The sequence below is a fragment of the Amblyomma americanum genome, chromosome 8 (genome assembly GCF_052857255.1).
Source record: "Amblyomma americanum isolate KBUSLIRL-KWMA chromosome 8, ASM5285725v1, whole genome shotgun sequence".
Classification (NCBI taxonomy): Eukaryota; Metazoa; Arthropoda; class Arachnida; order Ixodida; family Ixodidae; genus Amblyomma; species Amblyomma americanum.
In genome coordinates, this window is record NC_135504.1 from 21,919,045 (window position 1) to 21,944,301 (window position 25,257).

At 52.3% G+C, this 25,257-nt stretch overlaps 2 protein-coding genes across 3 annotated transcripts in view; both read right to left on the reverse strand.

The window, feature by feature from the left end:
* Positions 1 to 25,257, reverse strand: part of ckn (CRK like proto-oncogene, adaptor protein) — a 173,934-nt gene that overhangs the window by 106,533 nt on the left and 42,144 nt on the right. The window lies entirely within an intron of this gene.
* LOC144102215 (caskin-2-like) overlaps positions 1 to 25,257 on the reverse strand; it is a 186,225-nt gene that overhangs the window by 14,263 nt on the left and 146,705 nt on the right. The gene's annotated exons all lie outside the window — the stretch shown is intronic.

Here is a 25,257-nt window from a genome sequence, read left to right on the forward strand (position 1 = left end):
GACTGGCGCTGGCGGGCCAGCTATCAAGGATGCAGTAAGAAAAGAGCGCAGAAACCGGTTACCCCTGCGAGCAGACCTTGACGGCCGCACAACTGGCTCGCTGGGAGGAGAGGATTCACAAGCTCGCTTGCAAAAGAGTTTACCCGCGATGAATGCAAGCTTTCCTCAGGCCCGGTGCTCGGCTCTTCAGGGGGCGAAATGCGTGGGAAAACGGTCACAGTCGGCCTTTATAATGCATCAGGCGGATTTAGGTCCTTCGAGGATCAATGATCCGTCGAAGTGAGGTAGGAGGGGGGGGGGGGGGGGGGGGGGCATGGCCCGAGACATCTTTCCCAATCATTACACTCCGGATAATCCGAGCACCAGGCCGGGGGAAAGCTTGTACCCATTCGAAAGCCGGTGGGCACTCGACGGCAGTGGGGATCGAACCCAGCACCTACCGAATGCGGGGCGGATGCCGCGTTAGTATACGCGTCATCGTAACCGACAGCAGTGCCGCACATAGTTATACTGCCCCGGCGACAGCGATTTGTAGGGCCGCGCCAAATCGAGACCCTAGCCGAGAGACAAGAGCGGAGTCCCCACGAGTAAACGGCGAATATAATGAAGGAGATAGATACGCGCGGGCGGACGTCGACAAATCGATAAGACGATCGGGACAAGGAGAGAGGGGGGGGGGGGGGGCGATACGAACAGGATCACCGCGCACAGCTGCAAAGATAGATGGACGACCGCGGCGCGGAATCAAGCCAGCGAACAATGGGCAAATGCAACGAGAAACAAGCGACACCCAACAACACGCGGAGTAGATGAGATAAATCGCGAAGCACGACTCCGAGCGGGGGGACGCCACAGAAAAGCGACAAGTCGGCTCCGAAGGAGAGGACACAAAAGGAAGCGGCCGAACGGGAGAAGAACGGACCAGGGCCACACGCGCGCAGAAACGATAAAGGGAGCATAAAACCACGGGAGGGATAGTTTAGGAAAAATAAAACGGCACGTAAAACAATCGGGGCAGTCACCACCCGGGCGACTGGAGCACACAGAGCAGCTGGGGGCGCAGTGACACAGATGAGAGCCCGATTGGGAGCGCGCACGCAGATAACCATCGCCAGGGGACCCCCTCCTCCAAGACTGCGGAGTCTGCGGAAGCGAAGGTCAGCGCGCTTGAAAGGGCGCCGCCGTGGCCGATATTGTGGGCACCGCCGTCCAAAGGGGTCTCGGGAAGAGCAGAAAAGGTCGGACCGCATACTCGAAGACCGTGAAGACGCGAAGGCCGCCGGGACGTCCCGCTAAAGGAGCGGAGTGACCCCTCGAGTCGAGAACATCATCAGTATTGCGCGCACGCAGTGATCAAGGAGCCTGTTGGTTGCGCCTTGACGCCGAAACCTCCGACAAGGCTGGTGACAACCATTTTTCGGTCGGGACACGCCAGTTCGTTACTTCACATCTGGGATAGACATCTGCCGGTGATATGAAGTAACTGAATTTCTCTCCGAAATAAGTTATTTGTCTCACAGCTTGTACTGGACGGTTCCGCAGACCAATCAGTCGAAAACGAGGCCTTTTGAAATAACAGTTCTAGTTAAGTCTAATTAAGGAAGTTTAAGAAATGAAAACGAGATTCGTTAAGATGTTCGACACACAGTGTATGGTTCAAGACGGCCAACGACGCTGGATGACGGGGATGTGATCTTAGGCGTGAAAAATCTTCGCAAACTAGACTTTTTTACTACTTGCTAGGCGATCGCATTTCGATGGAGGCGAAATTCCAGAGGCCCGTGTACTCTGGGATGTCAGTGCACGTGGTCGAAATTTCCGGAGCCCTTCACTACGGCGTCCCCCGTAACCTTAGTCACTTTGGGACGTTAAACCACAATGAACCATAAAGCAAACAATCAAATAGAACCATGAAAATTCGTCTTCCTACCGACCGGGTATATTCGAACGCCACGGGAGCGGACATATACCTCCTTACACGTTACATGCTTGGTTGGTAACCATGGCGTTAAGAAGACCGTGGCAGCGCTCGTCTTGCCTTCTTCCCGGCTTTGTTGCACTGTGCACCCACCATGAACGCTGACAGGACGGTATTTTCCTCCAATGCGAAGGCACAGAGCTCGCCTTTGCCGCACGTGACGCGCAACGGTTACTTAGAGGAGTCACACGACAGACGTGAAAAGCACAGTCGTGGCCAAAAGTCTTTTGGCAGCGCGGTGTGCACATCCGAGCACTTACGGCACACCCGAAGTTCCTGATGGGGAATAAAGCTCGCGTCCTTACGCCTCCTTACTTTTCAAGCCTCAAGGGTGGCAAAGATGCCCGACTATACAATACCGCTCGAAAGCAAGTGGCCTGATGACTTTCGACAAAGGCCGCACGACCTTCCACAACAAACTCGCCCGGCACGCATCTAATCAAGAAGCAGCTTCTTTTTTTCTTCTCCAGTTTCAGGTATGCGCCACACGCTGACGCAGGAATGTGAAAATCGTCCAACGTCCACTCCATGATGCACGCACCTCGGGGAGTTTCCCCAGCACGCAGCGCCAGAGGGAGCCACTGTCCACTCTCGGAGGGTTGCGCGCCCGAGTGTCGGACAGGGGCGGCGGCGTCCGTATATGTGGGCTATCGGACGGCCGCTGCCTCTCGACGACACGTACTACACGCGCGGTATCGGTCGCCGCTTCATGCCTCGCCACACGCAAGCAAGCCCCCCCCCCCCCTCCCCCCCCCCTTCCCCCCTGCCGGCCACTTCACGATGCATGGCCACGTTTATATGCGATGCCGTCGTATCGCATTCGTAAGGGCCTGCATGCGAAGACCGAAGGGAGGACGGCGGTCACGTGCATCGTTACGTAATGACCCCCAGTTTGAAAGAATCGAGGCAAAAACATGATGGGCCAGGAGAAGAAGCCGACGTGATCCCCGCAGGCGCGACCTACTGCCGCTGCCGAGGCGTGTTCCCACCGGGGTGGAGCCGCGCCACTCGAGGTTATCGCGAGCACGGCGCGAGCATTGTTTAGGGTCCCGGGCAAGTTTTCCCACTGCGCGCGTCAGAGAGCGAGAGGTCTGCTTTTGCCGCGTAGGCTACTTGTTTTTCTGTTGTTGTGGCCAACATTTTCCTCGTGTTGTTTGAAACTGAGCGCTACAGAAGGAAGAAATCTCGGTAGTCAGCCGGTCACCCGCTAGGGGGTATTCACTTTCCAGTACCCTTAAAAAATTTGTTTAGACAGTCGATAGACTGCCCATATCCTTCTGTCTATAAAGTCTAAAGACTCTCTATAGACAAACCTTAGAGTACAGGCTACAGGCAATACAAACCCTATAGACAGTCTATAGATTTATGGTCATACAGCTTTAGTAGACTTTTGTCTACAGACTATGAGTAGACAAAAATAGATATCTATAGGAAGGCAATAGAGTCTATAAGAAGTCCACAGACCACTTTTGTAAGGGATACAGTCCGAAGTAGGTGGCCATTAGCCGATTAGAGACGGCACGTTGTTTTAATTGCCGTTCTCCATGTATTCACCAATATGGCCGTCACTGAGGCAGTGACATGTGTGAGTGAGGACACGTTTATTGCCCACTCTGTTAGTTATGCTTGCTTAGGTGGACAGGCAAAATAATTGACGTGAGGTCATCGGATTACCCGAGTTATTTCGTACGGGTTTTCAAGTCCAATCCACCATGAAACAGCCGTGCTCAAATACGCGCCGAGATTCTAGTCTGCCTCTGGGAAAAAGCAAGTGAAACTGGCGCCTTTCAATGTGGGAATGCTTGGCACGGTAACACACACACACACACACACACACACACACACACACACACACACACACACACACACACACACACACACACACACACACACACACACACACACACACACACACACACACACACACACACACACACACACACACACACACACACACACACACACACACACACACACACACACACACGCGCGCGCGCGCGCGCGCAACAGAATTTGCTGTTTTTATTATTATGCTATGTTTTCGGAACATGGCACCTATGCGGAAGCGATCAACTCTTCTGGTTGCAAAAAAAACAAGCTCCGCATTGTCGCGTGATCCAAGCGCAGATCGGCGATATATCGGGCGCCGCCACCGAAGATCCGTGCCAAGAGCTATACTGGCTTCGTTTCCCGCGGAGTAGGGGGGGGGGGGGGCGGATACCGAACAAAAAACCGGCCACGAAGCCTCGAGACGGCCAGATTTTGCGCACCAGATTCTCTGCTGGCGAGATAACTGCGGACACAATGCCCGCACCGGCCGGACAAACAGGAAACGCCGTCTCCGGGCCTGCCTCGTCTTCGTGCAGCCGGTGTTGCTCCCGGGCTGCAGGCGTCCCAGATCCGCCAATCACGGCCGGCCGGGGAAGAAAACAACGAAGCCCGACAGAAGGGTGGACATGCGCGCAAATTAGGGGCAGCCGAGCGTGGCCAGTAGCGGCAGCCCCAATCACGCCGACGCGCACACGCGGAGACGAGAGGAGAGGGTCGAAGGAGGAGACGTAGTGCTGCAGCTGCCGCCACCGGAGACCGTAACCCTCTCGCCCGGGAAGACGGAACGCGAAAAGTTACTAACGCCCCGACACGTCCAATGCCGAAGCGGGGAAAAGAAAGACAACTCTGGCCGAATGCGGAGACAGCGGAGAAGACATATCCGCAGACGCCCTGATATGAATGGTCTATAGACTTGCAATAGACTTATAGGCTCTACAGCCTTCTTGTAGACCTTACTCTTGTCTATTCATAGTCTATGGACTGTCTATAGAAGAAAGTCTAATAAAAGTGTACGGGCATAAACTTATAGATTGTCTATAGACTGTCAATAGGATTTATATTGTCTGCATACCAGCCCATAGGATTTGTCCATTGAAAGTCAATAGACTATGGCCAATAATCTATGAACAGCTTATAGACCTCTCTGTGTGTTGCATACTGTCTATAGACAAAAGTCTAATAGAAGTGTATGGCCGTAAATCCATAGATTAATGTAGACTGCCTATAGGTTTTATATTGCCAATATACTATAGTCTATAGGAATAGGATTAATCCATAGAAAGCCCACAGACGTTATTGACAACAATCTATGGACAGTCTATAGACTGTCTATAGCTTTTACATTGTGTAGATTAGTCGATAGGATTTGTCCATAGAAAGTGTATAGACTTTATGAACAGTCTATGGACAGCATATATAGACTGTCTGAAGAATTTTTTTCGCAAGGGCAAGCCGCAGCGGACAACAAATAGAGAAGGCCACAATTAACGCAAAACTTGGCGACCAGACTATATAGCAGCCAGCTTAACCAGGCGCGTACAAGCCATATGGGGAGCGGACGACGACTGCCGCGCCTCGCACATCAAGGCTCTGCGCACTCAGGAACCGGCGCGCGCGTACGTACGAGTATTTATACGAACGCGCCTTCGTGCGCATGCACACACGGAGGCGCACGAAGCGGCAGCGAAGCTCCTCCGCACGCGGTGGTCACGTTCTCGCGTAACCGCGATGGCTTACACGCGGCGAACACAAAAGATGCCAAAATGTGCGCGCAGACATCGGCGGCAGCGGAGACGGCAGAAACTCTCTCCGCCGTCTCGGCGATGGGGGAGAAAGTTTCGAGCTGGAGTGTGTGGAGTCTCAGAAAGTTTGCCAAAACGGTGCAGTGCAGTGCAATACGCGGCCGGCTTATTAGGCTCATCACTAGGACGAATACCTCCAAGTGTACCGGAAACAACTGGAAAATCATGCAAGTATGAAGTTAAGAAACGCGCACCGAAATATATGAAACAACGGCATTCGTAGCCATTATAACAAGGGCAATAGGAAAGCCTAGAGGGTGCAGAAATAAACCAGATATTGCCGCGAGTGGGATTCGAACCCTCGGCGGCCCGAACAGATCAGCTTCGCTGGCCGCGGCACAAGAGCGCTATGCCATCGCCGCTGCCGATCACGCCTCGTGTCAAAAAGCCACACACACACTCGTGCTGTGCATTGCTCTTCGTCGTCTATATCAACTTCCATCTGCGGCGCGAACAGATCAGATCAGCTTAACCTCGATCAGAGCTTAACCTGAGTCCAACATCCCAGCAAAGCAAAACCGATCCAGGAAAGCAAAGCCATGAGCCAACCAAGCATAACACATGCCTTCGCACGTCTACTCGGTTTAACTACGTCTCAAAACCCTACCATTCTTTAAATTCAAAAAAAAAAACTCACAGGATGGTTACGACTGTATAACACGAGATTCAGCGAAAGCTGTTTAGGCCTTTAGTTTTAGGGATATTTTGAGGCAGAAAAGATACAGTACAGTGGCCTATAATATCGTAGTGGTGTAGTGGTCAAGTGATGCCCCTGCACTGAATGGCGGGTGTTCCAAACAGAGCCACCCGTAGACTTATGCGACCCAGGTTGACCGCGACGTAAGGTGACATCCACCCACCATGTCATTAACGCACCCGCAGGTTACGACGAAGGCGACGACGGCGGACGACTACGAGGAGAAAGCCAGGGACGGGCGCTTAACAGCTCTCGCTGTAAAAAGTTTTGGTTGGAGGCGTCTCGCAGTTCACTACAAGTTATCGAACCCAATAAGACAGGTAATTCTGTCTAAATATTCAGTTTCCAGCAGCCATGAAAGGCCCACTCCGACGCCATCAGCTTTTCTTTGAAACACAATAGCACAGCCGGTTCCAGCTCGTTCAGTGCTGCATCGTTTTTGTAGCAGTCAACGTAGCGACAACGAGCAAAAGAAATGCTCGCGCTTTTCGGGACGTCAGAGCCGTCCAGACTCGCGCGAACGGGTCGCGGAGAACACGCTCGGCAGTCGTGACTCGTGAGCATCGAAAGTGCAGCGCAGATCGTGTCGCTTTTTTTTTCTTCCATTTATTTATTTATTATTATTCGAAGCAGCCGCGGGAGACGACGTCGGACCGCCGACTCGGAAGACGACAACGAGGAAGTTGTCCAACACGCCGTGTCAGAACGCCCGCATGTCCGGTTGAAAGTGACGGCCGCGCTGGTCTACGCACTGGCGCAACTAACCAGTTCAGACGCATTTCGTTTTTTTTTTACTGTTTTTTCTCCTGACTGGAACAGCCAAGTTATAGTTAAGAACACGGCCAAGCGAGAAGCAACAGCAAGCGACTATTGTTTTGTCTATATTCGCAGCTAACTCGGGATTGACAGGTCTTGCTTTGCCTCTTATTAACTCTTATTAACTCGGGATTGACAGGTCTTGCTTTGCCTCTTATCATCCGAACCCGCCGCGGTGGCTCAGTGGTTAGGGCGCTCGACTACTGATCCGGAGTTCCCGGGTTCGAACCCGACCGCGGCGGCTGCGTTTTTATGGAGGAAAAACGCCAAGGCGCCCGTGTGCTGTGCGATGTCAGTGCACGTTAAAGATCCCCAGGTGGTCGAAATTATTCCGGAGCCCTCCACTACGGCACCTCTTCCTTCCTTTCTTCTTTCACTCCCTCCTTTATCCCTTCCCTTACGGCGCGGTTCAGGTGTCCAACGATATATGAGACAGACACTGCGCCATTTCCTTTCCCCCCAATACCAATTATTATTATTATTATTCTTATCATCCGTGCCTACCGTACCTCCAGCCGCTATAGTGCGCTACAGGGAAGCTTACTCCCTTATTACTCCCATTAGACGCATTCGTGTTTAGAGCGCGTGACGTCACACAGCTTTTTCAGCACGCCATCTTGCGATGAAAATTTTCCCCGTTGCCTCTTCTATTCAGAACGAAACGGAGACTGTCCTAGAAGAGTGCTATGAATAGGTGCGGTGTTTCAACGGCTATATGGCGTTGGCCTGCTTTAGGTGCCTTGCCTGTTAGTCCAGCTTTAAAGCTCCGAATGGGGCAGAAGTAATCGTTTGTTTCGGGCCTGCTTTACTCCTACTGAGCACACAGGGGCCCAATAGTGAGCGGCGCTAGTGCAAAGTGCATTGCAAAACAGAGACAAGCGTATTCTGTGATGTCAACGGCTGATATCACACCGCACCTAAGCACAGCAGGGCAGGGGAAGGGAAGGGAAGGCTGAAAGCTACCTGCGCGTGAGCTGCTTCGTCAGTGGAGGAACTCCAGCCGTAGCGGCTCCCGTCTCCCCGCTAATGCACCCTTTCAGCACTTGGCGGCACTCAAGCTTCTTCACCATGGAAAGCGAAGTGTCCCCCCCCCCCTCCCCGTTATCGCTGCCCTAAAGATTAGGCGCGCCTCTTGACGAGGAGTCATATACACACCTGAGGCGCAAAGTGCGCCTACGATAAGAGGCGGGCCGCGCAGCCAGCGGGCCTCCGCTCTCTCGACTCCCAAGGTCGACGACATCATCACACCTTTGACCAGCACGCGTCCACGATAACGGCAACCGCGATACGAGTCACCGTCTCAGAGAAAAAAGGAACAAAGGAAGGAAAGCAGGTCGTCTGATTACGTTGACGTCAGCCTCAGAAGGGAACACAGTGCCTGCGAGAGTCCTTGCAAACTGAAGCCGCGAGACCAGCTTCGAACGCAACAAACCTGCACACGTACTGGCAGCAAAAAAATGAAACGCTGACAACAAATCTGAAATGTCACGCGAGAGAATATAAGCGTACAGTTGAATCTCGTTGTCACGAAGTTGAAGCGGCTCGTCGATAACTTCGCTATAGCCGTAACTTCGCTATAGCCCGCGTTGACCGAGCTTCCAAGGCGAATCGTCATTCCTTCGCTATATCCATTATTTCGTTGTAAAGAGTTTCGTTACAACGAGGTTCGACTGTATCAGCTCCTGGACAGAAAATGCAGGTGAGGTCGATTAACACTTCTAGAGGACAGTCTGTGGCCTTCGAAGCGAAATTAACCTGCTCTGGTATTGAGCTTCCCCTGGCTACGACCTTCTCATTTCGCTGTTCATGTTTCATTTCTCTTGTTCGCGTTTCTGGCAGGCGCTACCTGGGAGGAAAGGTGTCGCTCAGACTGCAAGAAACGCAAGAAAGAAGGCTGCAAGCCTGAAGCACGCAGACTGACTAACTCAGAGCCCATTTGCTCGGATACAACTCAAGAAAGCGGCTTTTCCCCCCGTCAAAGGACCCAATTCCAGTCAATGGCGTCGGGCGATTCCCCCTTCCAGCCAACGGCCTCGGCCGATTCTGAAAATTGACCGACGACATTGGACGGAAGGGGGTCCTTTGTGACGTGGAAAAGCCGCTTTCTTTAGTTGTATCCGACTAAAGCCAGTGCGGAAATTTCATCCCAATTAGCGCGTTCTCAATTAGTAATCAGACAGAGCTGGGTAATTAAGCACTAAATAAAGGTGTACTGTTGCGTGCCTAAAGAACGCTCGCAAAATTTTCGCGTCAAGAAAGCAGCTACGACAAGCTTCTAGACTCCAGCGTTTCTATATGCACCACCCTTTCCCTCTCTCCCTCTCCCCCGCCCACTCTTCATGCGACCCTCGGGGGGGGGGGGGGGCTGAAGAGTTGACTGAAGAGAGTGTAGCGATAAAACACTATCTGCACCACCCCGTCCGTGCAGAGAGGTTCCATTTACGTCCGGCACCGGAGACCGGAGTGCGGGGCGGCGGATGACGTCACACAAAGCTAAGTGCCGCACCGACAGCAGGATATGTGCACCCCCCCCCCCCCCCCCCCCCCGGCCCGGTATTTTCTTTTCTCCCATTTCCCGAGCAAGCCAAAGAGCACTCGAGCAGCTGTTCCTACGCGGCGTCCGTCCATAGCACGACTGGATGCGCTTCGCCTTGAGCTGTTGCGTGCAGCTCCGGGAGATATACGTGAGAATACGAAACTTTGACTTAGCTCGTGAGGATGCGCCAACTATACGCACCTTTGCGCGTATAAGTGCAGTACAGCAAACCGGGACCATCTAGAATGGCAATGCGCTAACATCACTGATGTTCTGGCGCGCACAGGCGCTTAGCACGATTAGTAAACGATGCACGATTCCGGCATCCTTGACGCGACCTGCTTAAAAGGCGATGTCGGAGACCACAGAGTCGCCGCGGATATAGAAGAGGAGACGAACTAACCACCTTGTTCAAAATGCGCATATTAAACTGTCGAGTCCTTTCTATATGAATGGAAATCCCCCCGGAATTCGGCTGCCTGACGTGGTATGCAACGTCCAAGTCCCTGAGTGCCAGGAAGGCGGTGACGACCACTTCGGACACGTTAGCTGATAGCAGGCACGCTACCTATATAGGAACACGTATAAAGCCTTAAAGTGACGTCTTCCAACGAGGCAGGCTGCAGGAAAACAAAGACTCGGCCAATTCTGTGCGACAAAAATATTTTAGAATTCATTACGAAGGCAACTCGTTCGTTTCAGCACGAGTGTGGAGGTTTTTTTTTTAAAAAAAGTATCAGTGCCCAGCATTTCTCAAATAGTGAAAAATGAAAAGGCAGGCGACGACAGTAGAGTGCACAGGGTTTTGCTTCTTTGCCGCGTCGTGTGGCTCGCTATGCAGACCCCAGCGTTCCGAATCCCTGGAAGGTAAAGATGAACCCTGGTCCTCGCTCCTCCAAAGGTTACAACTTCCACGGATGCTACGGGAGCCTCCTTACTCGGCTTGGATGGCAACTCTCTTCGACTGTGAACTTTCGAACAAGGCTGTACGTGCCCCCTCCGGAATCTGTTCTCGCCCTATGCATCCCTCAGCGCTCCAAATCTCTGGAAGGTAAAGATGAACCCTGGTCATCGCTCCTCCAAAGGTTACAGCTTCCACGGATGCTACGGGAGCCTCCTTACTCGGCTTGGATGGCAACTCTCTTCGACTGTGAACTTTCGAACAAGGCTGTACGTGCCCCCTCCGGAATCTGTTCTCGCCCTATGCATCCCTCAGCGCTCCAAATCTCTGGAAGGTAAAGATGAACCCTGGTCATCGCTCCTCCAAAGGTTACAGCTTCCACGGATGCTACGGGAGCCTCCTTACTCGGCTTGGATGGCAACTCTCTTCGACTGTGAACTTTCGAACAAGGCTGTACGTGCCCCCTCCGGAATCTGTTCTCGCCCTATGCATCCCTCAGCGCTCCAAATCTCTGGAAGGTAAAGATGAACCCTGGTCATCGCTCCTCCAAAGGTTACAACTTCCACGGATGCTACGGGAGCCTCCTTACTCGGCTTGGATGGCAACTCTCTTGGACTGTGAACTTTCGAACAAGGCTGTACGTGCCCCCTCCGGAATCTGTTCTCGCCCTATGCATCCCTCAGCGCTCCAAATCTCTGGAAGGTAAAGATGAACCCTGGTCATCGCTCCTCCAAAGGTTACAGCTTCCACGGATGCTACGGGAGCCTCCTTACTCGGCTTGGATGGCAACTCTCTTCGACTGTGAACTTTCGAACAAGGCTGTACGTGCCCCCTCCGGAATCTGTTCTCGCCCTATGCATCCCTCAGCGCTCCAAATCTCTGGAAGGTAAAGATGAACCCTGGTCATCGCTCCTCCAAAGGTTACAACTTCCACGGATGCTACGGGAGCCTCCTTACTCGGCTTGGATGGCAACTCTCTTGGACTGTGAACTTTCGAACAAGGCTGTACGTGCCCCCTCCGGAATCTGTTCTCGCCCTATGCATCCCTCAGCGCTCCAAATCTCTGGAAGGTAAAGATGAACCCTGGTCATCGCTCCTCCAAAGGTTACAACTTCCACGGATGCTACGGGAGCCTCCTTACTCGGCTTGGATGGCAACTCTCTTGGACTGTGAACTTTCGAACAAGGCTGTACGTGCCCCCTCCGGAATCTGTTCTCGCCCTATGCATCCCTCAGCGCTCCAAATCTCTGGAAGGTAAAGATGAACCCTGGTCATCGCTCCTCCAAAGGTTACAGCTTCCACGGATGCTACGGGAGCCTCCTTACTCGGCTTGGATGGCAACTCTCTTCGACTGTGAACTTTCGAACAAGGCTGTACGTGCCCCCTCCGGAATCTGTTCTCGCCCTATGCATCCCTCAGCGCTCCAAATCTCTGGAAGGTAAAGATGAACCCTGGTCATCGCTCCTCCAAAGGTTACAGCTTCCACGGATGCTACGGGAGCCTCCTTACTCGGCTTGGATGGCAACTCTCTTCGACTGTGAACTTTCGAACAAGGCTGTACGTGCCCCCTCCGGAATCTGTTCTCGCCCTATGCATCCCTCAGCGCTCCAAATCTCTGGAAGGTAAAGATGAACCCTGGTCATCGCTCCTCCAAAGGTTACAACTTCCACGGATGCTACGGGAGCCTCCTTACTCGGCTTGGATGGCAACTCTCTTGGACTGTGAACTTTCGAACAAGGCTGTACGTGCCCCCTCCGGAATCTGTTCTCGCCCTATGCATCCCTCAGCGCTCCAAATCTCTGGAAGGTAAAGATGAACCCTGGTCATCGCTCCTCCAAAGGTTACAGCTTCCACGGATGCTACGGGAGCCTCCTTACTCGGCTTGGATGGCAACTCTCTTCGACTGTGAACTTTCGAACAAGGCTGTACGTGCCCCCTCCGGAATCTGTTCTCGCCCTATGCATCCCTCAGCGCTCCAAATCTCTGGAAGGTAAAGATGAACCCTGGTCATCGCTCCTCCAAAGGTTACAACTTCCACGGATGCTACGGGAGCCTCCTTACTCGGCTTGGATGGCAACTCTCTTGGACTGTGAACTTTCGAACAAGGCTGTACGTGCCCCCTCCGGAATCTGTTCTCGCCCTATGCATCCCTCAGCGCTCCAAATCTCTGGAAGGTAAAGATGAACCCTGGTCATCGGTCCTCCAAAGGTTACAACTTCCACGGATGCTACGGGAGCCTCCTTACTCGGCTTGGATGGCAACTCTCTTGGACTGTGAACTTTCGAACAAGGCTGTACGTGCCCCCTCCGGAATCTGTTCTCGGCCTCGAGAGAGCCGCGTCATCATCCGCTGCACGCAACTGACTCTGTCGCAGCGCGGCGCTGAAGTGCGCCGACGCTGCTGTGCCATTGCTGCCCACGAGCTCTGAAAGCCGAAGCCGCTTCCGGTTTACGCGCGCTCCCGCCGGAGTGCGTCGAACCATCGGCGCGAAAAAAGGTCGGCGTCGTCGACGTGCGTCGCTGTGCACACATCCTGCGGAAGCGAGACGTGTCGCAGCACAAGCGTGGGAGAGCTCGCCGTAAAATAAAAAAGGCTTTTTTATCCCGGCGTGCCCGCGATAATCGCTTCGGTTTCGAGTGTACGAGTGCTCCGACCAAGTCCAGCATTCTTGGACAAAAACTCTGAACATAGGAATAATGTAAGCAACTGTTACGGAAGTATTGAACTTAATGGTCGATCCTTGCGATATGCAGCGAAATCTTTCTTTTAAAATTTTTCCGTCGGTCGCACCGAGCACTTAAGGCGGCCATATAAAACCAATGGGGGACGACGTTTTTGACGATATCAAAAACGATATCAATAGCAAAAAAAAATGCAAGCGTGCTTTTACGGGAGATCTGCGGATATATTGACTGTTATAGTGAAATCTTACAATACACGTAAAAAAAATTGTGGTTATAAACTCTTTCCCGGCGAAAAAATGTTTTCGTCCGGGATTGCTTGATATGTTTTTGTATCTACCTGGTTGTCTAGCCTAATCCTTTTCTCACGGGGCCAACGTGCAGTCTCTTATACACCGTGAGCAGCCCGCGTTTTGTGCACTATGGGTCGCTTACGCGACGTACACCCACAAAAGCATGAGCGCCGACTACGCAACATCCCCGTTTGCGTGCACACCGCCCCTTGGAAACGTCCTCTTTCTGTACTGTTTACTGTGCGCCACGGCCCGAACAACAAACACTCTAAGGTCGTGTTCCCATCGATTCGACCACGGAACGCGACAGGCCGCACCGGCTTGTTCCCAGGAGCTCGGGTTCCACTTCAAGCAAGTTGCACATCGCACGGTTCGCCAGATAAACACGCGCCAGCGGTTACCCTTCGACCCACGGCGGGCACACAAACTCACTCCCACGCCTACGTCATGTGCTAAACCAAGAGAGAATATGCTGAAAGGGGGGGGGGGGGGGGAGGGGCAGTTTAGTTACAGATTTATGGTCATACACTTTGAGCAGACTTTTGTCTTAGGCTATGAATAGACAAAAAGAAATGTCTATAGGAAGGCAACAGAGTATATAGACTGTCTATAGACTATTTTTGTAAGGGCTCTCTCTGCACCTTTATTTCCGCCGGCTGCAGCTTGGGTGCTTAAGATATTAGATAGCGACTGCCGCGGCTGGTAACATATTTTCCTTCTTTTTTGAAGTTTTTATTTATAAACCCCTTCTGCTACTATTATTGCATGCACTAAAGTACGTACAAAATAAAAAAGAAAAAGGTCAAAAACATCCGGCGACTCCGCGAATTAGCTGAAATGGCCACACGGGGGACAGTCTCGTCGTCGAAGTAGCTTTTGGTCATTAATCAATGTGTCTCTAAAACCCAAGACTAGCGAGGGTTCTGCTCGATGCCCATTAGGCGCCCGCGCACTCTATAAACTGATGAGCATGAAATTAGAGGATGAGGGCGAGATTCAGCTCTAAAGAGGAAAAAAAAAGCGAGAGATCGGCACTCTACAAAAGAGGACCTTGCCACAGTTCAGGAGGGTAAAAAGAAGTGAAAAGGGCGGGGCGACGGAGAAAGATAGACAGAGAAAGAAAAATTGCCCTCGCGAAGTGAGAGTACAGCTCGGCTCGCCTTTTGAAAATAATCCCCGCTGCAGCCTGCATTAACGAGCACGGGCTCTTCTGCTGCTTATTATACGAAAGCGATGAGCTTTCTGCTGCTTATTTATCGCTGACGGCCTGCTGACGTATAAATAGCAGAAAGAGGTTGAGGCAGCCGCCAAGTCGCGCCACTGATGCTTCACAACGTCTCGCATTGAAAAAAAAAAAAAAGCAGCAGAGCAGACGGAAAGCAACGTCAGACTACACTGACGCATCCTCCTCGTGTGGGGTCCGTGTGTTCTCGACGCAGCTGAGTTAACGCAACCAGTTCTACAGAATCAAAGGAATGAAAGGTACGTCCAAAGAAAAAATAAAAGGGTGCCAGTGACGGTATAAAACAGCGCTCAGTCCGCTATTCGGGACAGAAACGAGTGAATGATGCTGTAAAGGCGACGCGCCAGACCTAACGGCTCAAAAGTCCTCTGAGGATACCAGTTATTGAAGTACCGAACGGACAAGGGTAGGACCATTATGGTCTCATGATTACACAGGCAAGCTAACAGTCACTGAAACCAGTGAATGCATAGTGGATGGTTTATGGAAGTTCAACATCCCAAAGCTACTCAGGCTACGAGAGACGCTGTAGTGGAGGGTTCCGGAAATTTCGACCACCTGGGGTTCTTTAACGTGCGCTGACATCGCGCAGTACACGGGCCTCTAGAATTTCGCCTCCATCGAAATTCGACCGCCGCGGCCGGGATCGAACCAGCGTCATTCGGGCCAGCAGCCGAGCGCCATAACCACACAGCCACCGTGGCTAATGCATAATGGGATATGCTTTTTGTTCGGTTTACTTTATGTGGGTTCAAAGTCCCAAAGCGACTCAGGCTATGAGGGACGCCGTATAGTGGAGGGCTCCGGATAATTTCAGCCACTTGGGGCTCTTCAACGTGCACTGACACCGCAGGGTACACGGGCCCCTAGCAGGGACAGCTTGCTTGCTTGTTTGTCTCTTTCTCGGTGTATGCGTGTGTGTGTGTGTGGGGAGCAGGAGGAGGAGGAAAAACTTTATATTTGATATTAAAACGTGTTATTAGCGGTCGCGGTTTGTCTTCTTCATCTTCCGATGAGTTATTGCAGCCCGTCTTAGCAGGGTTGGGGCCCCTGGTCCAGGGCTCCACTGAGGTATGCCGCCAGGTAGGCTCTCCGCACCAATCCGCGCTGGACGGCCGGGTCCTCGCTGGAGAGCATCCCCTCCCACTGTTCCGCACTCGGGTTTTTGTTTATTGCAGCTAGATCCTTGTTTTCCTGACACACCCACGTTATGTGCACTAACGTGGGTTTTTCTCCACACCACGCACATTTGCTGCTGTATTGCGTGGGGTAGATTTTAGTTAAGGTATTTAGATTGGGGAAAGTCCCCGTTTGCAGCAGCCTCCAGCCTACTGCATCTTGTGCGTGTGTGTGTGTGTGTGCGGGGGGGGGGGGAGAGTAAAACATGATAGGGGGCTAGTTGGTGCGTATCAACAGAAAAAAATTGGCGCCAAATCGGACAACACACAGCAAGAAAGACTGGAAAGGCACAGCCCCGTCTTTATTGCTGTGTGTTGTCCGATTTGGCGCCAATTTTTTTCTGTTGAAGAGAAAAAATGTCACTCCGAACTAGGCCGCTCCATTCACTCGTTCGCTGTTTTACCAACACTGGCACACTTTTACTTCGTTTTTTTCTTTTCTAACATATACCTCGGTTTCTTTTTCTTCTGCAGAACTGGTTGCGTTAAGCCAGCCCCGGAGCCCCGCTTTTGTTTCCGACGCCGTCCGCCAGGGGCGCTTCCCACGCGCCGAGCGAGGGCCCGTTTGGAGGCCACGCGAGTCGTTAATTGCGGAAAACGCGTCCCCGACACAGGCTGCGCTTCGACCGCGGCGTTTTCGCTCCAGATAAGGCTCACGCAGTGCGAGACGTGTTACGCAAGAAGCACGGCTCGGTCGGCGTGCGCTCAGCTTCCCCCGCTGTGCATCGCGTACGCCACAGCGCTCATGAACGGGCACACGGCATGCTGATAAGAGCGCCGCGCAAACTCCCTCCGACGACGACGCGCTTCCACAGCGCCTCGTGGCCACTCATGAAGCGGTGATTAATTTTATCGCGTCACGGCAGCTCCTGTTTACGACCCCTCGGATTTTTGTCTTGCTTGAAATTATAATTGTGAGGCTTCCGTGTACGTGAAATGATTGAAACTGAAAGCTACGGTGTGATATGTCATATGACAATGTTATATTGGCACGTATCCTTGTACTATTTCTTTGTTCGCGCTGATAAGTATAGAACAGCGCACCCTGCAATGTCATATTTGCACGAAACTTTGTACTATTTCTTTGTTTAAGCTGATATGCATGGAACAGTACACTCCACAATGTTATATTCGGACGAATATTTGTACTATTTCTATGTCCGCGATGATATAACATAGAACAGTGCAGGGCAGTACAATATGTGGAGTTCACTGTACCGAAGTGCACATGGGGCTATGACTATGAGGGACGCCTTAGTGGAGAATTAGTTACGACCTCTTGGGGCTGCACTTTGGGGCGCCGTGCGATGTTCTGACATCGCACGGCACATAATCTAATATCAGAAGGAGACAGAAAAACTGTGTCGACAAATTAAGTGCCCATCAGGTGTTCGGCCTGCCGCAGTCAGATACGCCAGGTGGAGGGTGGGGTATGGGAGAAATATATGGGTATCGCAGGGAGACGAGCTATTGGAAGAGGTGGGACCTAAGAGGATGGTCGGGATCGAGAGACTTGAGTGTCGCCATGAAGAAACGTATCGACATCGGTAGCAGCCTCTGCCTCGCGTGCGGGAGGTACCAGGTTCGAATCCCCGCACCTCGGCGAACTGAAGCGGATGCTCTGTGCACCCCTGGGCCATCGCTATGACCGCCAGCCGTGTCAGATACACTCGCTCTAAGCGAAGAATGTGCCCGTATGTAACGACATTTGGTTCAAGCTACGGGCCATCGCAAACTGAGATTTTGTACAAACACCTGAGCAAGGACTAAGGCCGTCAGACAGGCGCGCAGTCATCGTCACATCACGCTACGACGTCAACGTCACCCGTCAAGCTCATGACCACTCCAACTGTCAGCAGACGTACGATAAGATTGCGAACGTGAAGGAACAGGGTCTAATCGAGCATGCACGCTATAAAGATTAAAACCCCACCTCGCGAAGTGGCTGACATTGCATCACCCACTCCACCCACAGCTTGTTCTCTTTCAAAGTTCTATGCTCTCTCACCGCTGCTGTAGTGGCGCACTTTCATGATGTTCGGTGCAAGGCCAACTCCGCAAGGGGACACTGCAATGTTCCTTCGCAGGGGTTTAGAGATGACAAATGTAATGTGAATGAATCTGCGGCAGGCGTAGCTAAAACCAACTGGAACATCAGTGGCTTAGGAGCAGGGCAGTGACGTAAAGATACAATGTCACAATTCAAAACTACGATAGCTAGTTATAAATTGGAGTAACACGGACAGTTGAGCGAGTTCGTACATCATTGTAAAACTTTCGAAAGCGCTGCCACGGGGGACACCAAGAGAAAGAAGACGAAGGACAAGCGCTTTTACTATCAACTGAAGTTTATTGGAAAAAACACACAAGGTTAAGTAGCTCACACAAGGCAGCCAGCAGCGCATGCGCCTACCCTCAGAATGACAAAACAAATCACTGTGTTGAATTAAGATACCGAATTTCACAATCGTGGATGACAACAGAAGGTGTGCTGACGCACATGTCGGAGTTTTTGTGAATATGAAATGCCTCAGATAATTCCCTTGTTAGCTGATTGGAATGCCTATACAGAATTTCTGTACTATTGAACAGAGGTTCCAACAGGTTATAATTGTCAAGTTCGCAGTCTCTGTAATGCAGCGCCAAATTACAGGATGGAGCCACCTTTAAAGATGAATTATGTTGGCGTAGCTGTGTGTTTATGCATTTACCAGTTTGGCCTATATAACTATTTCCGCAGTTCAGTTGATAGTAGCGCTTGTCCTTCGTTTTCTTTCTCTTGGTGTCCCCCGTAGCAGCTTTTTCGAAAGTTTTAAAAAGATAGCTAGTTAATGTCAACATAATTTACTTCAAGACTGAAAACGGCGCGAAAACCGGGACAAGATAGAGAGAAGCAACACACACAGCCAGCACCGTCGGTGCTGTGTGTGTTGCTTCTCTCTCTCTATCTTGTCCCGTTTCTGTCTATCTTGTCCCGTCTTTCGCGGTGGTAGTGGTTTTATTAAAAATAATAATAAAAAAGGAAGGAAAATATTTTTGCTAGCCCCGGCATCTGCCATCGGTATGGAAGCACCTGAGGTGGGCAGCGGAAATGAAGGGACAGCAGGCAGAATGGAGAAATAAATGAAAGAGGTGAGGGGACCGGAAGAGAGGATAGGGGGAGAAGTAATATGTACAAACTATTTACACAATGACGGCCGTTTTCAGTCATGAATCATGAACCAACTGGCCCAACAATCCTCCCTATTGCAGATAATTTACCTTCCGTTCAGAAGCAAGAATCTCTGTACACAATACCCGCAAATTGGAGATTGGTTACATTGGTATAAAGAAGACCAGAAGCGGCCTGGTGGCGCCCGCCACCACCCCGCTTCGAAGGGGACCCTCCTGACATCCATCCATCCTACCGAACAGCCGTCGCGTTTGCGCTCGCACGCATAGGGACGCCGCATTTGGCTGAAAAGCTCGCGTCTAAAAACGCCGTGGGCGAAAGCGCGAGCCAAACCCTCCACGACATGCACGACGCGATTTGCATAAGATAAGTTACGATATCAGGAGCAGCGGTAGGGATCAAAAGGAAGCCGCAAGAGGCATCCGCGCGTTGTCTTATCGCGCGTGATACGGGACTTCTCAACTTCAACCGCCGAAACCAACAAGGAAGTTCCGCCGCGGGACTTGGCTTCATTCCGATAAAAAGTGGCTGAGGTTCAACCCGGCCCAGACTAGTAGGTGAGCAAAAGCAAAGGCGGCGGCATTTATAGCGAATAATGGTGTGACGTCCTCACCACGTCGTCGCATGACGTCACATCAGGCGACGCGAGTCTCAGCTCTAAAGGCCAAGGTCAAAGGTCACATGACCACTGGTCAGCGCTCATGGTAGTTGGTGTACTAGATATACCCCCATACCATAATTTGCATGCCATGGCTATGGCAGAATGAAAAAGTCCTAGTTTGACCTTGCTAGGCTTTGAAGGTCAAAGCGTCGATCCGACGCTCTAAATCAGAAGTTGGTCCTCGCGTAGTAGAGCTATCGCTCTAAAAACGAGACAGCAAGACACGGCCTCTGCACGCAACCTCGAGCTGGAACCAACAACCCAGGCACGCGTGTGTAAAAACGTGCTGCAAAACTGGCAGTGCAGAGTTTGTAAATACTACCTAGACGGAAAGATGGCGCCACCGTCTATGCGAGTTTCTTAAAGGGCGCTTCCTCCACCGCGGGAATGCCGGGAAGACGAAGTTTCGTGCTTGGCTTGGCTAGTGTTGGGCCGCAAAAGTGGATTGTACTTCGACACTGATAGTTTATTCCCGATGCTCTCCTCTGTGCGCAGATTAAGTGATTTCAATGCCGCGTTTTTCACTTCTTCAATGCACTTAACGCAGGTGAAAAAAAATATGAACCCCGAAACCACGTATATAATCCACACAAACGATAAAACAGCATTAGACAGTTTTAGCTGTGCGTACGCAAGTGCTTGCGTACACAAAGAGCTACAGCGCTGCGTGCGTTACGCTGTCCGCTCCGAAGTATAGTTTTAGCTGACCGTGCCGCAGCGTCCCTCAGGCGCACGTGGCGCCATCTAGTGACAAGAAGTCAAACCACATCAACGCTCGGTTGAAGAAAATTTCATCCGTGATTACTGATAACTACTGTGAGTGCATTGGGAGCCTTTTTTGTTCCAAGAAGAAAAACTATGCAAACCGAAGAAAATGCAAGATCTGGCTAAAAGTTAGAAAACTGCTTCGCCAGGTGTCGTTGCTACGAGGAAAACACACTGAATATAGTTAGGCCTAGGAGCTTGAAGATCGCCAAATTATCTGAAAAACAGGGGCTAGTTATCGCTTATACCGCTACGTGTGGGCAAGATTAGGCGAAATAAAAGCGAACCGCTACCATTTTAGCGAGCTATTGCGTCGGAGAATCCAGCGGCGGAATGTATTTATTCCGAAGCGGGCGAGCAGGGCGCCGCCATCTTGTCAAAGTTAGCGTACGCAAGCCACGCAAGCGCCGCAACGCAAACTCCGCTGGCTAGCGTACGCAAGGCTACCGTACGCAAGACGCAAGGCTTGCGCTTGCGTTCTGCGCATGCGCACTACCGTCCCCGCAAACTCCTCACGTACGCTAACTCTTAGCGTACGCACAGCTAAAACTGTCTATTAACTTTCGCGCGGCCTCGAAAGCGTCCGCAAGGCCGTCACGGGCATAAATCCAGCGCAAACAGGGGCCGTACGGGATAGGGCACCAAAAAAAAAAGTAACATAAAAGGAACGCGCCAGCACTAAAGCTCTCTGGTCCTGCAAATCACCACCTCGTGACTCATGCGGCGGAAAAAGTACGAAGGCCGGCCGTGTTCGCGAGTCGACGCAGTCTCGAGCGCAAACGGCGAAGCCCCCAAAGCGCGCGTTCGTTCATTCACACCCGCACACCTTGCAGCGTCCCCCAAAGCCCGCCCTCAAAGGTCGCGGAAAGCGGGGCGGAGGCAGCGGACCGCGACAAAGCTGCCGGCGCGCTGACAGGGAGCCCAGGATTGCGCTGCGCCGCCTATAGCTGGCACTGATCCCGCACTAACATGACCCTAACAAAAATGGTCTACAGAGAATCTATAGACTTCTTATAGACTCTATTTCCTTCCTATAGATATTTATTTTTGTCTATGCATAGCCTATAGACAAAAGTCTACCGAAGGTGTGTCGTCATATATCTATAGATTGTGTCTAGGATTTGTATTGCCTATAGACTGTTCTCTAGGGTTTGTCTATAGGGATGGTTTTTGGTTTATGGAGCTTTAACGTCCCAAAGCGACTCAGGCTATGAGAGACGCCGTAGTGGACGGCTCCGGAAATTTCGACCACCTGGGGTTCTTTAACGTGCGCTGACATCGCACAGTACACGGGCCTCCAGAATTTTGCCTCCACCGAAATTGGACCGCCGCGGCAGGCATCGAGCCCGCATCTTTCAGGCCAGCAGCCGAGCGCCGTAACCACTCAGCCACCGCGGCGGCTGTTTGTTTGTCTATAGAGAGTCTATAGAGTTTATACACAAGTCAATGGACAGTCTACAGACTATTTAAAGAAATCATTGTAAGGGTACAGCGCATATTTCCGGTTACTTGTGCATCCCAAAACGCTACCCGCACCACGGTTACAATGTAGCGCGGACTCGGCGATTAGCATGCAACCGACGACCACTCCCCAGATAGCGGTTCGACGGCGCCACCTGTCGGCGCGCACTGAGCGGGCTTTCCTGCTCGAAGCAGCTGCGAATATGTTGCCAGCCGAGCAGTAATGGGAATGCTTCGGCTGCTGAATGCAAACTAGGCAGGAGGGGGGGTAGCGCAAAGCGCCGTCGCGCCTTTCGCAGCGAGTGCTAAGCCGAGCGACAGGTGGTGCACCTGCTGCGCGACTATGGTCGTATATCACGTCGCGGAGGGAGTTATCCCGGTGCTGAGAACGGCGTCGACAGATCCGGACACCTTGGACAAGAAAGGAGGCCACGTATCGGCAAGGGGGGGGGGGGGGGGGGTGGGGGGGGGGGGAGCGAGGAATAAAGAAAGAAAAACAAAACGTTCACTGCGATTGAAGTGCACTACGAAAAACGCAAGCTGGAAGGCATTGTTAAGCCGCCGCGGTGGCTCAGTGCTTAGGGCGCTCGGCTATTGATCCGGAGTTCCCGGGTTCGAACCCGATCGCGGCGGCTGCGTTTTTATGGAGGCAAAACGCTAAGGCGCCCGTGTGCTGTGCGATGTCAGCGCACGTTAAAGATCCCCAGGTGGTCGAAATTATTCCGGAGCCATCCACTATGGCACCTCATTCTTCCTTTCTTCTTTCACTCCCTCCTTTATCCTTTCCCTTACGGCGCGGTTCAGGTGTCCAACGATAAATGAGACAGTACTGCGCTATTTCCTTTCCCCCAAAACCAATTATTATTATTATTATTATTATTATTATTATTATTATTATTATTATTATTATTATTATTATTAAGACATTGTTTCGCGGTTTCAGAAATGCGTAAGTTAATAATAACCGCCGCCATTACAATAGATTCTAAAGCCGAACACGTCGGGGGGTTTAGCGGTTCGGGCCTCCGCATCGCATATGCGGGAGGTGCGGAGTTCGATCCCCAGTGTCGCCGGGTGCACACACCGACGACACAACGAGCACAAGTTTTCCTCCGGCCTGATGCTCGTCTTCTCTGGAATGGAATGTTTCGAAGTGAGTCTCCGACCCCAATTTGCGCAACGAAAACTGCCTTCTGTTATGGCGCTGTTTAGAGAAAGCAGCCCTAGCGCCAACAAAGAAACCATCAGAACCGTCGTCAACTCTTAAAGCCAAGTAGTGTCCGCCGGCCTGCACAGCTGGTCACGTGATGCCCGCCACTGCGCATGCGCGCAAGTCTTAGCCCGCAGACGAGCGCAAGGACCGCTACGCCCCCGTCTGTTGCGACTGTCTGCTCGGTTTCTGCGTGAACACTACGCGAAGTACCCGCTCCGCTGTGTCCACCTATCTGGACGGTATGCCGAAGGTCTTTAGACAACACCGCAGGCCCAGGACTGCTGTTGACATTCCCACCAACTGGCTTAAATCAGCTGCGCGTTTGCTTGTCTCACCTATTCCTTTTACACTTGACCTTCGTCCCCGTAGCTGCGTAAAACAACGAGGGTGAAAATGGGGGAAGGGTGCAGGTGTACCACATACCGCGCACTGTCTCTCTCGGAGTTGCGCGGCGCGGACCTGTAAACAAGGCCGCAGCGCCAGAGGTCAAAAGCCCGTCGTCTGCGGACGTCCCTCTCCTATCCCCTTGCTTCTCTCTCTCTCTCTCTCTCCCTCTCTGTACAGGCTTGTGCGTTGTAGCTGCGGCATGACGGCGTTCCACACCGCGGGATCGTCAATCACACGCGCGGCGCCTTCGCCACACGCCAAGGGCGGCAGAACACTCGCACAGTCGCACAACAGAGCCCGGGGCGGCAGTATAGAGAGAGCCCACCGGCCGCTGTGCAGCCACAAGCCAACCGTGACGAACGCCAACATCGTCCTTGCAGCAACCACGGGGGGAAGAGGCACTGTTATACCCTAGCCCGCCTCTCACCTCGAGACGGCAATCGGCCGACAGAGGGCCTGCCCGCCCCAGACAATGACGAGCGCTCAACGCCGTCCTCTACGGAGACAGAGAGAGAGACTCGGGTCACGCCTATTTCTTCGGGGTCTGGTTCTTAAACATGGATTCAAGGGACGGATGAGGTCGCCGGACGAATCGGTGACGTCAAGACAAGTACGGGCAGCGTCCGCGTGCTAAAGGTATGGCTATTTGCCGCTTAGTTCTTGAGTTGTATTGGGTGTTACGTCTCGCCTACCTACGACGCGCGGTATAGCCGGCGCGGATGCAACGGACGCCGCGGCTTCGTTCATCGCGGCCGCAACGCCTCCCGCCAAGCGCGTCCAGACAGGTTTCAGTGCCACGTGTCGTCGTGCGTGCGTGTGTGTGTGTGTGCATGTTTTGCCCACGCTTGTCAAAGCGCGGCAGCCGGGGAGAGGAGCTCCTCAACTGGGAGGCGAGGAGGTCTGACCGGCGCCGGCCTGGCGGACGCGCCCGTCACGTCTGGACATGTTCAAGCGTCGCCGTATCGGATGACTCTTCCCAAGCCGTTCCCTCTTGCCCTCGACTCCGAGCGTATAAAACGCCGCTGCCCCAGACGCCGAGGGAGACTTCGATTTGCTTCCTTCGAGTAACGTGGTCGCCCTGACCGGCTGCTCTTTTGCGATGCCAGAATAAACAAGTTGTTCTGTTGCCAGTCGACTCATCCTTTGCCGGGACCTTCGGATGTTTCCAGCTTTGCCCCAGGCCGCCAGGCCAACGCTACCCTTGGGGCTTGCAACCCATTTGCAACAACTGGTTGCCAGCGGTGAGATCGCGACAACGGAGGCCAGCAGCGAAGATATGCGGTCAACTGTATGCTGAGCAGCACAACGACCATCCGGGAGCAGTGCAACGAGCCCTGTGTGATGACTGGTTGCCTGCAGCGGAACGACTGCGCTGAATTCGTGGCTGCGAGGTTTGGTGAGTGCGGGACTTTCTTCTTCTGAGTTTTGCCAGGCTTTTGTTAGTGTGAGAAACAGAGCTGGTAATTGTGTTGTCGTTGCTGCCGGGTTAGTTTGCGGCAAGACAATAGTAGGCAGTAGAGAAAGCAGCATTCGGAGCAGCCATGGATTTGAAGTCGTTGCGCAAACCGAAATTGCTGGAGCTTGCAAGAGAGTTGGGTCTGGATGTCTCAGACAAACTCAGAAAACCAGAACTGCTAAGGGCT